This window comes from Ursus maritimus, unplaced genomic scaffold, assembly GCF_017311325.1.
Source record: "Ursus maritimus isolate PB19 unplaced genomic scaffold, ASM1731132v1 scaffold_19, whole genome shotgun sequence".
NCBI classification, from domain to species: Eukaryota; Metazoa; Chordata; class Mammalia; order Carnivora; family Ursidae; genus Ursus; species Ursus maritimus.
Window position 1 is genome coordinate 32,797,169 of NW_024424341.1, and position 14,544 is coordinate 32,811,712.

At 41.6% G+C, this 14,544-nt stretch overlaps 1 long non-coding RNA gene across 1 annotated transcript in view; it reads right to left on the reverse strand.

Annotated features, from left to right (window-relative positions):
* Positions 1-14,544, reverse strand: part of LOC103662075 — a 380,893-nt gene that overhangs the window by 24,477 nt on the left and 341,872 nt on the right. Inside the window, exon 3 of the long non-coding RNA XR_568347.2 lies at positions 6,295-6,354. This is a non-coding gene — a long non-coding RNA (uncharacterized LOC103662075). The remainder of the gene's footprint in view (positions 1-6,294; positions 6,355-14,544) is intronic.

The window sequence follows — 14,544 nt, forward strand, 5'->3', positions numbered from 1 at the left end:
CCCCCCCCCCAACACACACACTCCTCGATGTTCCCACTGCAACCTGCCTGTTTAATAATAATAATTATATCGATCATAATAGTAATCAAGATGTATTGAGCCCTTATCATGTGCTCAGACAGTATTCTAAGCACTTTTCATGGATTATCCCAGCATTCACTGCTTTGTGGCTTAATGATCAGTTAGTATGTACATCTGTTCCCTCGCCCAGACCAAGACTGATTTCAGGGAGGGGGCTACCCTGTCTTCTTTGTACTCCCAGTAGCTAGCACAATGCCTGGCACGGCAAATATTTTAGAAATGAATATCTGAACCCACCCTCTACTTATGACTCAGCCAATTTAGGGCTGTGTTAAAAATGACGGCAGAGCTGGAAAAGACTGGCTATATGCAAATCCCATGGTCCATTTCCCCCAGGGGATCACACCCCTGGAAAAAAGCAGGAAGGTAAAACCATCCAAGAAGCCTTCATGATCATCAGAGTGCAAATAGCCCCTCCCTGCCCTCCAGAGCCCTACTGTTTATACCCAGGTTTTTATAAACATTATTTCCTTTAATCCTCTTATTTCACATCTTGGGAGGCTTCAGATGATACTACTCTTTCCTTGCAGATTGCTTGAAAGGGAAGAAAATAGATAAACAGATAACAGGTAACTGCCTTTAACCAACCCAGGATGCTAATCCTGAATACATATTTAGCCCCAAATTGATTTTCTGAGCCCCTGAACCCCAGCCGCTGACAAACTTAGTTCGTACTGAGGAACATGAGGCTCGAACTCAAGTTCACGTCAAAAGTTCAAGCCAAGGAGACAGGGGAATCAGGAATGGCTGTCAGTTATTTATTGGACTCCGCAAACTTCTTTGGATCTTCTAACATCCTCACTCCAGGAAGGTAACCTTGCAGAGAGCAAGTATCCCACCTCACTCCCCTGTGAGGACAGCCACTCTTTCAGAATTACACCTGCCTCTGCCTTGGGAGAATTCAGGCCACTATGTGTTGAGGGTCTATTAGGTGCCTGGTGCTTTTTAGACCTTATCTCCAGAATTTGGGTCCGGGAGTATTTGACCAGAGTCCAAGCTCTTTCTGACATAGCACATCTCAGACGGACCTTCTGCAGAACGTGGTTCTCCAGAATGCACACACGGTGATGCCCAAAATGTGTTCTGTGCTCAAAGGAGTCAGTTCCACAAACCTAAATGGCTTTACTAGCTGTAAGACTTGCTTACACAGCTTTAAATATGCCAATGCCCATTATGCATTTCCAAGAGGGGGTAGAGTACGCCACCATGAAGTTGCAAAATTATTTGAGTGCAAATCCTTGGTTTGGAAAGCATCACATGGGACTAGAGGGTGAAGGAAAGCATTTAGAGAAAGGCTTCATCACACTTGGATTCTCATTCCTCAGAATTTAACTCTAGTCTTGTTACCTATTTATTCCTTTTTCTAGTTCCTCTGGACTGTGACTTCAATCCTGATCTGAAGTTATTCATCCTCCCTTAAAAAAAAACTATGAACAGTTGGCCCTTCATCTTCTAACTTGCTCCTCTTCTGATCACACGGCAGGATCCCGCCTCCTCCCTTGCTCCCCCAGGCCCACATGCACTGGGAAGACGAACTCAGACCATCCTGTGGATCTGATGCCTGCTGATACCATTCCTGCTCTTAAATCAACTTTCTGAATGTGAGGCCCAGCACAACTGGCTTAGATTAACCTCTGCCACAAACAGAACCCCTGTCCTGCATCTACCCAAACTCTTTTTCCTGGTTTGTAGATTGTATAACATACATCCTAATGGAAACAACACCTCAAAATCCTGGCCCAAAACTTTTACTTGATTTACAAACAACCAGAGTGTTCTACCTGCAAAATGATGGCCTACGTCCATTAATATACTCAGAACAGGCTGGGTTAAAAAAGGAGAGGGGGTGGGGGAAAAGAGGGAGAGAGAGAGCATGCAAATTTAATCTAAGCCATTGAGTATTTAAAAATTGATAGGAACTAATTAAATTAATAAAATCTTATTGAACTTTAAAACAAAAATCAATTCTTTAAAAATCCCCCTTTCATTGAATCCAAAACCAATGAAATTCTTTTAAATTAAATGGGATGGTGGTCATTGCACTCCTTTGGGACTTGAAAAATAAGTTCTAAGTTGAGATTTTTCTATAGATTCAAGTACATAAATCATGTTTGCCTATTTAAAACAAAAATAAAATCTTAATATGTAATACAGTTTCTTTGCCTTTTAATGAACCTGTTAAAAGTTTCATTCCATTCTCTGTCCAGTGATGTGTTAATAGATATTTAGTAACTAGCCTTGGTCACAGAGGGGGTACATACTGACATGTGACTTCTGCCAGTTTCCATGATGTAAATACCCCAGCATGGCTGATGATTCTAAGCTACTAAAGTGATGCATGACGAGGAATGCGGCATTAGGAAGAAATTGCACAATCTGCTCTCATGAGCTGGTTTGAGCTGGTTCTGGCACATCAATGAGTCTTCCTCTGTAAGTCTGAATCTGCAAGTATTGTCCATCTAGAATATTACCAACAAGATGGCAACAACATGAGCCTCATTCCCGGCTGCGCTGCATGCACACTGAGATACATAACAAGTGCTTTTTGACAATGACAGTGGCGATCACTGTGTCGACCCAAACAGTATACTTAGGTATAGAGTATTGTTAGCTTAAAAGAAAAGAAAAGAAAACAAAATAAAAAAACCTCAAACCTCTAATTTCTGGTTTATCAGGGTCTACTAAAATATGTATTTATTTGGCTTTATGTGGAATCAATCCATCCACTTTTCCTTTATGTTTTTCTTTTGTTTTCAAAACCAAATGAGTGCTTACAATTGCTATGAGTCAAATGAAGTGGGTTCTTTTTCCTCCTTTTCACTACCCTCCCCACTCATAATTTGTGAGTTTAAACAAATTAAACAAAGCCAAGTTTGTTTAATCCCATGAAAAGATGGTAGAACTTCAATGAGTCTTCTTTTATAGATTTTACACCTCATTTCTAGACAAAATCCCCAAGGGTGTTGGCTGAATATGCATGATCTTAGCTATGCCAGGCCAGAGAAGAGAAAGGAAGGGTGGATATAAGCAACACCGAGAGTAGAAGGAACTCACATTTTCACAGTCCACTATGACTGTAACTGTACTAGGGATATTGCCTATGTGATTTCACTTAATCCTCAAAATGCTCTTTGGTAGCTATTCTTATCTTTAATATTTTAATGGACAGACTGAGGTATGACTTCATTACAGTTCTACCAGCACACAGCTAATGCAGGCTGGAGGTTAAGATTCAAATGCAGTTTTCTCTGACTGTCCTGCCACCGATTTCTCCACGAAGCCATACTGACCTGTAAAAGTAATCTAGAGAATATTTCAACCAAGTTGGTGAGTTTTCCCCTAGAAATTCCATCACTAGGTTTCCTCTCCTCTTGCATCTCATGACCTACTTCACTCTTTTGTCTTCTCCACACTGTCTGGGAGGACAGAAAGCAGGTGCATTGTCTCCCTTCACTCACCTCATCCAAAGACTCCATCTACCTCTGTGTAAGGATGAGGAAATCTCTCAAACCGAGAGGGGAAGGACTTCTTCTACCGTAGAGTCAAGACACATTCCAATAGATCTTGCCTCGATGGGGCAGCTGTCTCTCTGGACAGTCTGGGTCATCACTCAGGAAGCCAGCACACCAGCCTGAGAAAACTGGTCTCTTCCCCTTCCCTGGCACACACAGATGCCTGTGTCTAGAGAACTGTGGAGGCTCTTAGGCAAATCTGCCCACAGCAGCTACGTTTGCCCATTTCTGGCAGCTGGATAGAACTACACAAAAATCCAAAGGATCCTAGCATTTGATGATACTCTATCATATCCTGGCACTTGAATTTCATCAGGTCACAGTTATATATGCAATTATGCATGTGTTTTAGTCCTGGGACAAAATCATACCTGTGGTATCAAAGCCCACATAAAAATATAAAGTAAAATAATAAGGCAAAATATATCCCAGGTCAGGTCATGTCACCCCTCTGCTCAAATCGCCATAATAAAAGAGAAACTCCAGAAGCTTACTATGGTCTATGCGGCATATTTTATTTTCTAAGGTGGCCACAATAACATCTCCTGCCCCACCTACTCTTCTGGAAGCTTGCTGCTCCCCCATGAAGAGGTGGAGTCTATGTCTCCTCCTCTTGAAACTGGGTGGCGCTTTGTGACTGCGTGGGTCAACACACTGTGGTGCCAGTGACACTGTGTGACGTTGGAGGCTAGGTCATACAAACACCATAAAAACACTTCTATCCTGTTCTCTTGAGACACTTTCTCCTGGGGCCCAGTCATCACTCCAGGAGAAAGCCCAAGTGCACGAAGGGAGGCACACACTTCTGCTGAGCTTTCAGCCAACACCCAGCATCAACTTAGTACCCAAGTACAGGAATCATCTTGAAATTCCCCAGCACCCCATCCAGCCACTCCAGCTGATGCAACATGGAGCAGCAATGAGCCATCCTTGCTGAGCCCTGCCCAAACTGCAGATCTACAAGCAACTGAAAGTTGTTTTAAGTCAAAAGTGCAGAGTAGTTTGTTACACAGCAAATGATAACTAGAACAGACTACACAGCTCTATATGAACTGGCCTCCCATTTGCTCTGTGATTCCCTCTTGGCCACTGTACTCCCAGGACACTCTGTACTCTGTACTTCCACAAACATGGAAAGCATGGAGGGGGGTGGACCAATTCTTTAATTTCTTTCAATTATGTTTTATAGTTTTTTGAGTAGAAGTCTTGTAGATCTTTTGTTAGATTTTCCCCCCTAATATTTAATGTATGTGATACTATTGCTAATGCATCCTGGTTATCCTAATTTTCTAATTATTTGTTGCTGGTATGTAGAAGCACAACTGATTTTGGCATATTGACTTTATATCTAGAAACTTTGCTTAATTCACTTATTAGTTCTTATAGTTTATTTACAGATTCTTTTAGATTTCTACTTTCCAATAATATTGTTGCTAATGATAGTTGTATTTCTTCCTTTCTTATCCTTATGTTTTAAAATTTCTTTTCCTTTCCTTACTGAATTGGCTGGAACATGAAATGTGACATTAAAAAGATCTGACAATAGTAGGCATTCTCGTTTGGTTCCCAATCTCAAGGGAAACCTTTAAATATTTCACCACTAATTATGATATTCGGTGTAGATTTTTTTTTTTTAGATATTCTTCATCAGAATAAGGAAGGCTCTTCCTCAGGTCAACTTAACAAGCATTTGCTGATCATCTGCTATATCCTAGTCACCATCCTAGGCAAGAGGAGAAGTTGAAATTCTCATTTTGAATGAGATACTATCCTGGCTTGAGAAATTCACCATGTAGGATGTAAAATAGGTCAATACCATACAGAGTGGCAGGGGTTGAGGCAGGGAGGAATCACAAAAACAACTCACTCCATCCAGGGGAGCTAGGGAAGGCTGTCAGAACAAAGAACGTTAGGGCTCAACAGATGAGATAAGCAAGATAGTTAATAAGAATGATGTACAAGGGCTACTCCCTTACAAACTCTCTTCTGGGTGTTTATCTGTACATGTGGACTTCCTTTTATAGAGCCAAAAGATCACCCTAAATTACGGTGCACGTGACATTTAGATAAATCAAATATCCTTAAGTATTCTTAAAGGAAGTTGTAATTGAAAGAATATAGAATCCCATCATAAATATTTTTTAGGGGCAATTTCTGAGTTCTATGTATATAGGTTTTCTAAGAATGTTCCATGAGGAAAAATGCTAAAAATGGATTATGCTTTCTATCCCACAAACCCATTGTTACTTCTCTATCTATTTCTTCACTGGCTGTATTTGCAAATAATGCCCCAGGCAAAGAAGAAAAGTTGACTTAGAGCAAGTTACACAGTATGTGGTTTACAAGTACTTACCTTATGTAATCATGATACACATTAAGTGTTAAATAAATATGTGTTGATTTGGCTTGGCCTGGCTATGTGTGTAGCCTACCAAAGAAAATAGTCTGGCCAGAATTACGCTACATTGGGCTGAAGATTGGCCAAAAAAACCAGATACAGTGGGGTCTTTGAGTTTTAATTTTTTTCTTTTTAAAAGAAAGAAAGATATCGGAGTGTAAAAATACATAACATTAAAGAGTTAGTTTTATAAGAGGAATCTAATATAATATATCATAGGGCTATGTTATCTGAAATGTCTCTAACACCTTGAGTTTTGCAAATAGATTGAAAAGTCATGTAACACATCTGCTGGTGACTTACCTTCTCCAGAATAACAAGGTGAACGCTCATCAAGGTCATGTCCAAACATCTGGAGTTGTTCTGAAAGCAGAGAAATAAAGAAAGGTGGAGCCAGATCTGGAATGACAAAAACTGAGGTCTTTTGGCTTGAGGAGGATGGGAAGTATAGTTGGTGCCCCATCCACATCCTTCTGGGATCTATCTTTGCAGTGCCTGCCAGCCAGGCTTCTAGGCTAGCATTTGCCTCTCTTTGCTTGACAGCTTTGCCTGCAAGTTGGGGCTCAATCTGTCCCAAGTGCTAAAGAGTTAATGCTCCTGGTTAAGGCACTGAACAATGACTATTAGGAGTCTGTGTATCTAACTTCAGGTAGGAATTCTAAGCAGAGTTCTACGCTGGTTCTCAGATTCGCCCTGTTGGAGTAAGCTCGTTACCCACAGAAGTAATTTGTGGTCTTATTTTCCCATCCCTCTACCAATGCTTCCTGGAATCACTTCCGGGATAAACCAGTTCACTTGGGTTCTTGTCTCAGGGTCAGCTTCTGGGCAAATCCCAACTAACACAGATCATATTTGACTTAAACAAAGGACATCAGAATCCATTCCTTACTTTTTTGTAAGAAGATGGTGGCACTGTCCTCTGCAAATCACACACTCTCTGAAGGAGCTCACACATTCTTTTGGAGGGTCATGGAGGACTTGAAGCAATTATCAAGACAAGTCAAGTCTAAGCAACTGTCAACTAAAATTGTGGCTCATTGGAGCACGAGCATCGTTTTTTTGCTTGACTTGATTGCATAATTGCCTTGGTTCTCAGCTTAGTATGTGCAGACCTGGAGAAGAACAATTAATGATCTAGCATGAGGGGGGACCCATCTCTGTGGCTTCTGGCCAAGAGGGAGACACATCAATGTCAAAGACAGCTATCTTCAGAGACCCTCTCAGGGGGAGAAATTTCTCTTTCAATTACGACCACCTAAATACCATGAGGAAAATTGCTTTTTATGAAATCAAACCATGGAAATTAAACATTTGGGGGAAACAGTTAAATTTTAGCCTTGGAGCCCTCTGTCTGCTACATTGGAAAATTTTCCAGAGTATGTCAGAAATAGCTACCAGATTTCATAAGAGTCTTGCTTTTGACATCTCAGTATATTCAGTGAACGTTTCTGTATATTAGCAAGTAGCATGGCTTTCAGAAGAGAGTCATCTTTAAATTCCATATTCATTCCTTATTATAGAGGAATCATTGTAATAAATGAGACTCTAGTCTTAAGCTTTTGTTCAAAAAAGAATATTAGGCAGAAAAAAATCCCAAATAATTAGTGAATACAAGTTTCAGAATAGTCCCTCATCCAGGAGCAGAGTAGCTTGCTGCTAAAGATGAGATTCAACCATATCACAGGAAGAGTAAGAGACCAACAAAAAGCCAAATGGAAAGACAGCACGGAGTTTCTTTTTGAAAGTAATTGTTAGATCTCTTTGACAAGCTGAAGAGTGAATTTAATGCCTTTATTGTTTCTACTTTTAAGTGTATCTAACTGGACTTCACAGGAAAACAAAAACACCTCCCCCCCCATTAGTCACCATTATTCTATTTGAATATTACTAAGATCAATCAATATACATTGATAAATGTGGCTTAACTCTAATGACTCCAATATTACTTCTGGTAAGTTCTCTTCATTGAAAAAAATAGACAAACATAATCTCCCTCAGAAGCAGAACCTGATGGTATCAGATGGCTAGCATTAGGAATTCCTGTTTTGTTGCTTTGTTTTGTTTTGTTTTGTTTTAAGCATGAGCCAGAACAATGAATTAGCATGTTTTCCTGTATATAGGAGGCTTTTGCTCAAATGCATGTGGCTCAAAAGCCCCAGCAAAGAGTTTATCTTGGGGATGACCAGGGAGGTAGTCTTAACCAGAGTGTGGTCTGGCTCAGAAAATGTGCAAACTCGACAATCCACACTGAATTTCTTATAGTTTCTTAGTTGCTTCATGCCCTTGCTTGCCGTAGGGTTTGTATCTGTTCTTCTCCTTGCCTATAACAATTGTTGGCCCACAGTCCCCTACATCCCTACCACTGCCCTCCCCCCACCAACATGCTCATTTTCATTCTGCTGGGATTGGCATTTCAGGTCTGGAGAAATGGAGTTTTCTGGAAGGAGATACTGTTTGTGTGCTTTCTGAACCATTGCTGTGTACATCTTCACCCCACTTCTTGGTTGGTTGTGTGCCCATCAGCTCAGGGCTTGAGCTCCTCCCTCCTGCCTGGGTGCATGGTGATCTCCTCCTCAACTGGGCCTTGGACAGTCTCTCCTAATCTACCAGCTTCTAAGTCCTCGGGTTGCTGTGGGCCTCTGCCCACAGCAGCTCCTTGGCTCCACTTGTCCCTCTGCTGCAGTATGTTCTAGATGTTCCCACTGCCCCTGTGAGCCCTGAGGATCAGGGAAGGGAGAATCCTATGCTTGTTCTGCATGCATCTGCTATGTGATTGTGGGTAATTAACTTCCCCTGCCTGGGTCTTATTTCACTCACCTACAACAAAACAAAACAAAACCCCAAAAAGGACAAACTTATTCTTAAGGGGCCAGATAGTCAATATTTTAGACATTGCAGAGCCACACAGTCCCTGTCACAACTACTGAACTTTGCCATTGTAGCACAAGGGCTGTCATAAATACACAAGTAAATGGGAGTGTCTTTGTTCCATTAAAACTTCATTTACAAAAATGAGTGGCAAGCTGCAGTTGGCCCATGAGCTCTAGTTTACTGGTCCCTGGTCGAGATGATTTGTGTGATTCCGCTGCCAAAATGCCCTGAAGTCACCTTGTTCCTACCAATATAATTGAGTAGTTCCTTCTTAGCCCTCTGTTCTTTTCCTCCCAAACACAACTGCAAGCAAATACAAAAGTAAACATACATCTTTCCCAGCAGACTATAAATTCCATGTGCACAGTGATGATGTCTGTTTTTTCACCAGAGTATACCAAGATGATTGCAAAGTGTGTAGCACAGAGTCATCTCTCAAAACAAACAAAAAGTAAATGAATGAATATGAGTGTCTGCCCAACCTTCATGAAAACAACCAACTTCCTCTGAGAGAGGAGGACCAGAGGTACCCCCCCCAACCTAAATACATGTTCCCCACGACTCTCTCCTGATAAATAGTACATTTTCCATCCTTTTCCTGGAGGGTAGAATGGATTTGTCCTGAAGTATTCACAACCAGATTTTCCTTTGTCCGGGGTGGGAAGGATTTGATGGCAGTGCTTCTCAAATTGTAATGAGCACCCTGAATACCTGGGACTTTGTTCAAGCACAGGTTCTGGTTCAGGGTGAGCCAGGGCAAGTCCTGGGACTCTTCATTTCTACCAGGCTCCCGGTGAGGTGGATGCTGCTAGTCCATGGACCACAGTTTGAGTTGTAAGGCTTTAGGGAATTTCTGCCCTGAGCACTTTTCCTTCATTTTACTACCTAATGAGAATTTGGGACTTGCTGCAGATAGCCCTCCCAGACTCATTTAATTGCTTTTCTTTATAAAACCTGAAAATGGCTATTTAAGTTTTCTCTGCCTATGGCACAGAGATTAAAGACACCATAAGGAGTGGAAGTTACTTTCCACGCAGGAAGTCTAAGGTCGCTCTCCAGGTCTATCTTGTTCACCACAGGCAAAAAAGTCAAAGGAAGGGAAGGTGTCAGAGCACACTCAGCTTTCATCTCTGTTCCAAACGATTCCCTGGACACTGCTGGGAACCACGGAAGGATGGATGGGCAGATGGCACATCACAGCACAAAAAGCACAACGCCCTTCTCATGGTCAATGGTCCAGGAAAAGGTACGTGCTTGTTAAAGAATTATGTTTATTTTGAGAGGAAATACTTCTTAATTCACAGTATTTCCTTCCACTTGGAATGAATTTGGTTAGCATATCACTTCCTCCTCTTTCTGCCCCAGATGAGAAGGGAGTGGCTTCCAGCATGCTTAAAGTTGGGGAGAATAACCTGAATAGGTTGGCCCAGCTCCTCCCTGTTCCTCTTGGGCTCAGGGCCCTCCTGGAAGTAGGAGGTCTGTTCCACATCTTCATGCTGTCAACCTTCCCTGGCAAGTCCCAAATGTGGGAAGCCATTACCCTCAGCACGGCCTGTAATTGAGTGACTGTCATTCTTGGTACAGTCTTCAGACCCACTTGGCTTTCAAACCTGACACTAAAATAAAGGTAAATCGGTGGTTTTTATCTGCTACTCCTTCATCTTCTTTTTCAATTTGTTTAGACTCAGGTTCAAGAATACGAATCAATCCTTCATTAGGGTTCATTCAAACCGAGTGTAACACTTTGGCTGGTTCACGTTTTTCTGTGGAGAATGCTTATAGGGTTGTTTTGTAGTGCTGACAGTCTTCTCATGGGCAGCCACAGTGTGGGCGCTTCTAGACCAATGCAAGCAGCTCATCCTACACAAACCCAAACATGAGTGTGTGGAACAGAGACATGCAGGCACATGCAGAAGAACCACACTGACTGAGACCTCTGAACAATGTCAAGGACTGAGGCAGAAAAGGGTAGTGCCATCACTTTTTGTCTTGGCTCTGCTACTTACCAGTTCTGTGACCTTGAGAAAGTCACTTCACTTCTCTGAACCTATTACTTCTTCCATGAGATGCAGATAACAATGCTCACTGGGTAATTAGAGAAAGCAAAGGGTCTCATACCCATGAACGATCTATGGGTACCATGAAAGTGTGAATAATGATTGTTACATTAATAAGTATAAAAAATGATTTCAAATCTCGGATGTTCACACATAGAGTTCCACACCCATTAGAGAATTTGAGGGTAGGTATGCATCCAGGGAATCATGTATATCACACAGTGTTAGAGAACTCTGCCAGTTCTAATCCAAACCCTAATCTCATAAATCAAAGAGGAGAAGCAATTGGCCCAACATCATGTGTGAGATAGTGGCAGACTCATGAGTACATCATGGCTGGCAGATAAAGGCTGTGTGTGCCCATTTCATGATATCTGGTATGGTTTTAGGGATTCAACCTATTATGTAAGACTAGCACAACCTCAGAGAATGGTATGGGGCTCAAACTTCCTTCATTTTAACATGAATAGTAGTTGGGAGTTATTTTTAGTTGCACATTGTAGAAATCAAATTTAAGGCAATTGAAGCAAAATTAAAGGGAGGGAGCTCATAATACCAAAAATTTCAATATATTTCTGGCTTCAGGTATGGCTAGGTCAGGGTTCTGTGTTCTTTCTCCATCTATCAGTTTTATTTTCCTCTACGATTGCTTCATTCCCAGGCAGACTTTCTCCAAGTAACAGGAAAGAAGCTCACATAGTCCTGGATTGTGAGTTCATAAAGACTGTCTTTCCAATAATTTTTGTTTGCCCTACTTATGTTATAAACTTACTCCTAACCCTATCGGCATGGCCAGGAGGGTGGAATCCTGTTGTTAGCAAGACTTGGATCTGGTACTAACTCCTGAAGTAGAGTAGAGGCTTGTAGTAAATTTTTTAAAAACCACATAGGCTAGCCAGGATTATTATGGAAGGGGGAAGTGTTAGTTTACCAAAGTGAGGGATGCTATAAAAGCACTATTATATGCCCCTTTAACACTCCTAATTAAATTATTAGCCACCTCGATGCTTTGCTTATAGTTTCCTATTGCTGTGTAACAAATGACCACAAACATAGCTGCTTAAGCAAAATACAATTAGTAGCTCACAGTTCTGAAGGTCAGAGGTCTAATATGGCACCGCTAGGTTCTCTATTCAGAATCTCACATGGCTGAAATCAAAGCGGGAGCCAGGCTGAGCTCTTATCTAAAGGCCCTGGGGAAGAACATGCTTCTGGGTTCGTTCAGGTTGTTGGCAGAATTTAGTTCCTTGTGGTTGAGGGTCTGAAGTTCCCATGTCCTTGCTGGCTGTCAGCGGAGGTTGCTCTCAGCCTCTAGTGGTTGTTCTTCTGTCATGGGACACAACTCCCTCCATCTTCAAAGCCAGAGACAGTGCAGCAAATCCTTCTTGTGCCTTGAATCTTTCTCACTTCCTTTCCTGCCACCAGCTAAAGAAAACTGCTAATCTCCCTACTTTAAGGCCAACTGATTAGTAACCTCAATTATATATTAATTACAAAATCTCTTTTTGTCATGTAATATAACATAATCATAGGAGTAGCAACATTATGTTCATTTTCCTGGGGATTAGGCAATTGGGAGGACTGAGAGAAAATATTCTTTTATAATTGTGCCTGCCACACTTTCATTGGGCTCTGTGCACCAACCCTTGACTTTAACCTCATCCTTTAGACCTACGGTTATTTATCTGGCTCTGGAAATGCCTTCTTCCAGGGTCTGTGGCTGAAAGCTATCTATTGACTACATGCCCCCAATCTGGTGAAGAAGCTACCACCCTCACACCCTACCTGTAATATCCCACATTCTGCTCTCTTCCTCAGGCCTTATTTATGAGAAGGAAAGAGGTGGCAGGACTGGGAAGTGAACTTTCAGCCCATTTTTACTTTTATGGCACTCTCCAAGTGCCAAGGTATAATCTGAGTCTTCTCTTCCAACCCCCCACCCCAATCTTCTAAGGTAGGAAGGATATCACCCCAGCTTCCCCAGGTTCTCTCAGGACCTTAGGGGAAATTTATACCTACTGGGACTCCTCAATACCACCATGACCCTTCCTTTAGGTTAGGCTGACATTCAAGGCATCCCAGTTTAATCCCAGCTTCAACAATGCCTTAGAAAATAAACCACAAATCAAAATGAGTTTCCTTTGGGATGAGTCAGATGAGGCAAGAGTGGAAACCCCGTGGACAGAAAACCAGTCTAACCTGTTTTACTATTAGTGGTGACTTGGGCTTTACACATCATCACTCCTAGAAAGAGAAACGTCTCATTGGCTTGGAGGAGAATCCCTGCCCTCATGCCTGAGTGGAAGGATATTTTCAAAGAGACTGAGAGAGGAGCTAGGTTTAGACAGGTTAGTCCAGCTAGAAGAGAGGAGGCCACAATAGTGACCAAACTGAAATAAAGCAGAGAAGGACAAACTTCAGGGCTAGGCATTTCATCCAGGGGCTGTGGTCTATAAATCAATTCATAAAAATGTGGGTTGGAAAGGGCATTCTGTGATCAAATACATTTGGGGAAAATGAGGTAAAAAAATTAACTAAATTTTCCAACTGCAAAATTTTTCAGACTTTTGAATATATAATGGGCATTCAAAATCTCCAATAATGGAACAGAGAAGAGACTAGCAAAACTTCTTCTGAAAGAGCCAGAAAGTAAATATTTTAGGCCACGTGGTTTCTATTGTGCAACAACTCAACTCTGCGGTTACAGCAGCAAAGCAGTCATGGATAATATGCAAGTGAATGGGTGTGGCTGTGTTCTAATAAAATTTTATTTACAAAAACAAGCAAGTGTTTGGCCTTCCGGCCATAGTCTGCCAACCCTGAGATAGGATTAACAAATTTACTGGACCACAGAATCCTTCATTCATTTGTTCAACATGTTAGTTACTTATATGGGACAAAACTAAGAGTCTTGCATGCAGGACACTCCCTGGTTCACTACTATTTCCCTGACGTCCAAACTTGGGAACCAAAACTTGTTGAATAGGAAATGTTGAATTAAATGGTAAAATAAAACAATCCTTCCAGGAGAAAGAACATGTTCCCAAGGAACATACTGCTGATAGCTGAACTATTTAAAACAATGCTTCAGAGCAATAAGAAGCAATTGTGTTTTGGAATAGAAGCAAGGAGAGGAGTGGTAGGCTGAGGGTGAAGAGGAAGAGGAGAAGATACAGAACAGGGAAAAACAAAATATAATAAGAGGGCAAAGAACAAGGAAGGAAGAGGTGGGGGATCAAAAGATCTGTTTCCCACAAGAAAATGGCTTTCTGTGCCCCTGGCTGTGCACGAGTGTCAGTGTCCTGAAAGGGAAAACCTTTAATGAGGTGCTGAAAAACCCACTTTGGCATTAATTAACAAGATCACTAGGCTGTCATAATTGCAGAGAGAAAGAAAATCATCAAGAGATATTTCCTAACAGAAATGCAGGTCATTACAAAATATTATTTAAAGTCACATTTACATATAAAAAGGATCAAATGCATGTTGTCCCACTTGGCCCCCGCCTTCCCTGCCCTCCCCCTTGTGCCTGATGCAATATACAGGAATCAGTACAGGGCTCCGAGTAAGCCAGGGGATTTGGAATCTTTGCAGAGCATGCTCCCAGAGGAGCTCAATGGATGCA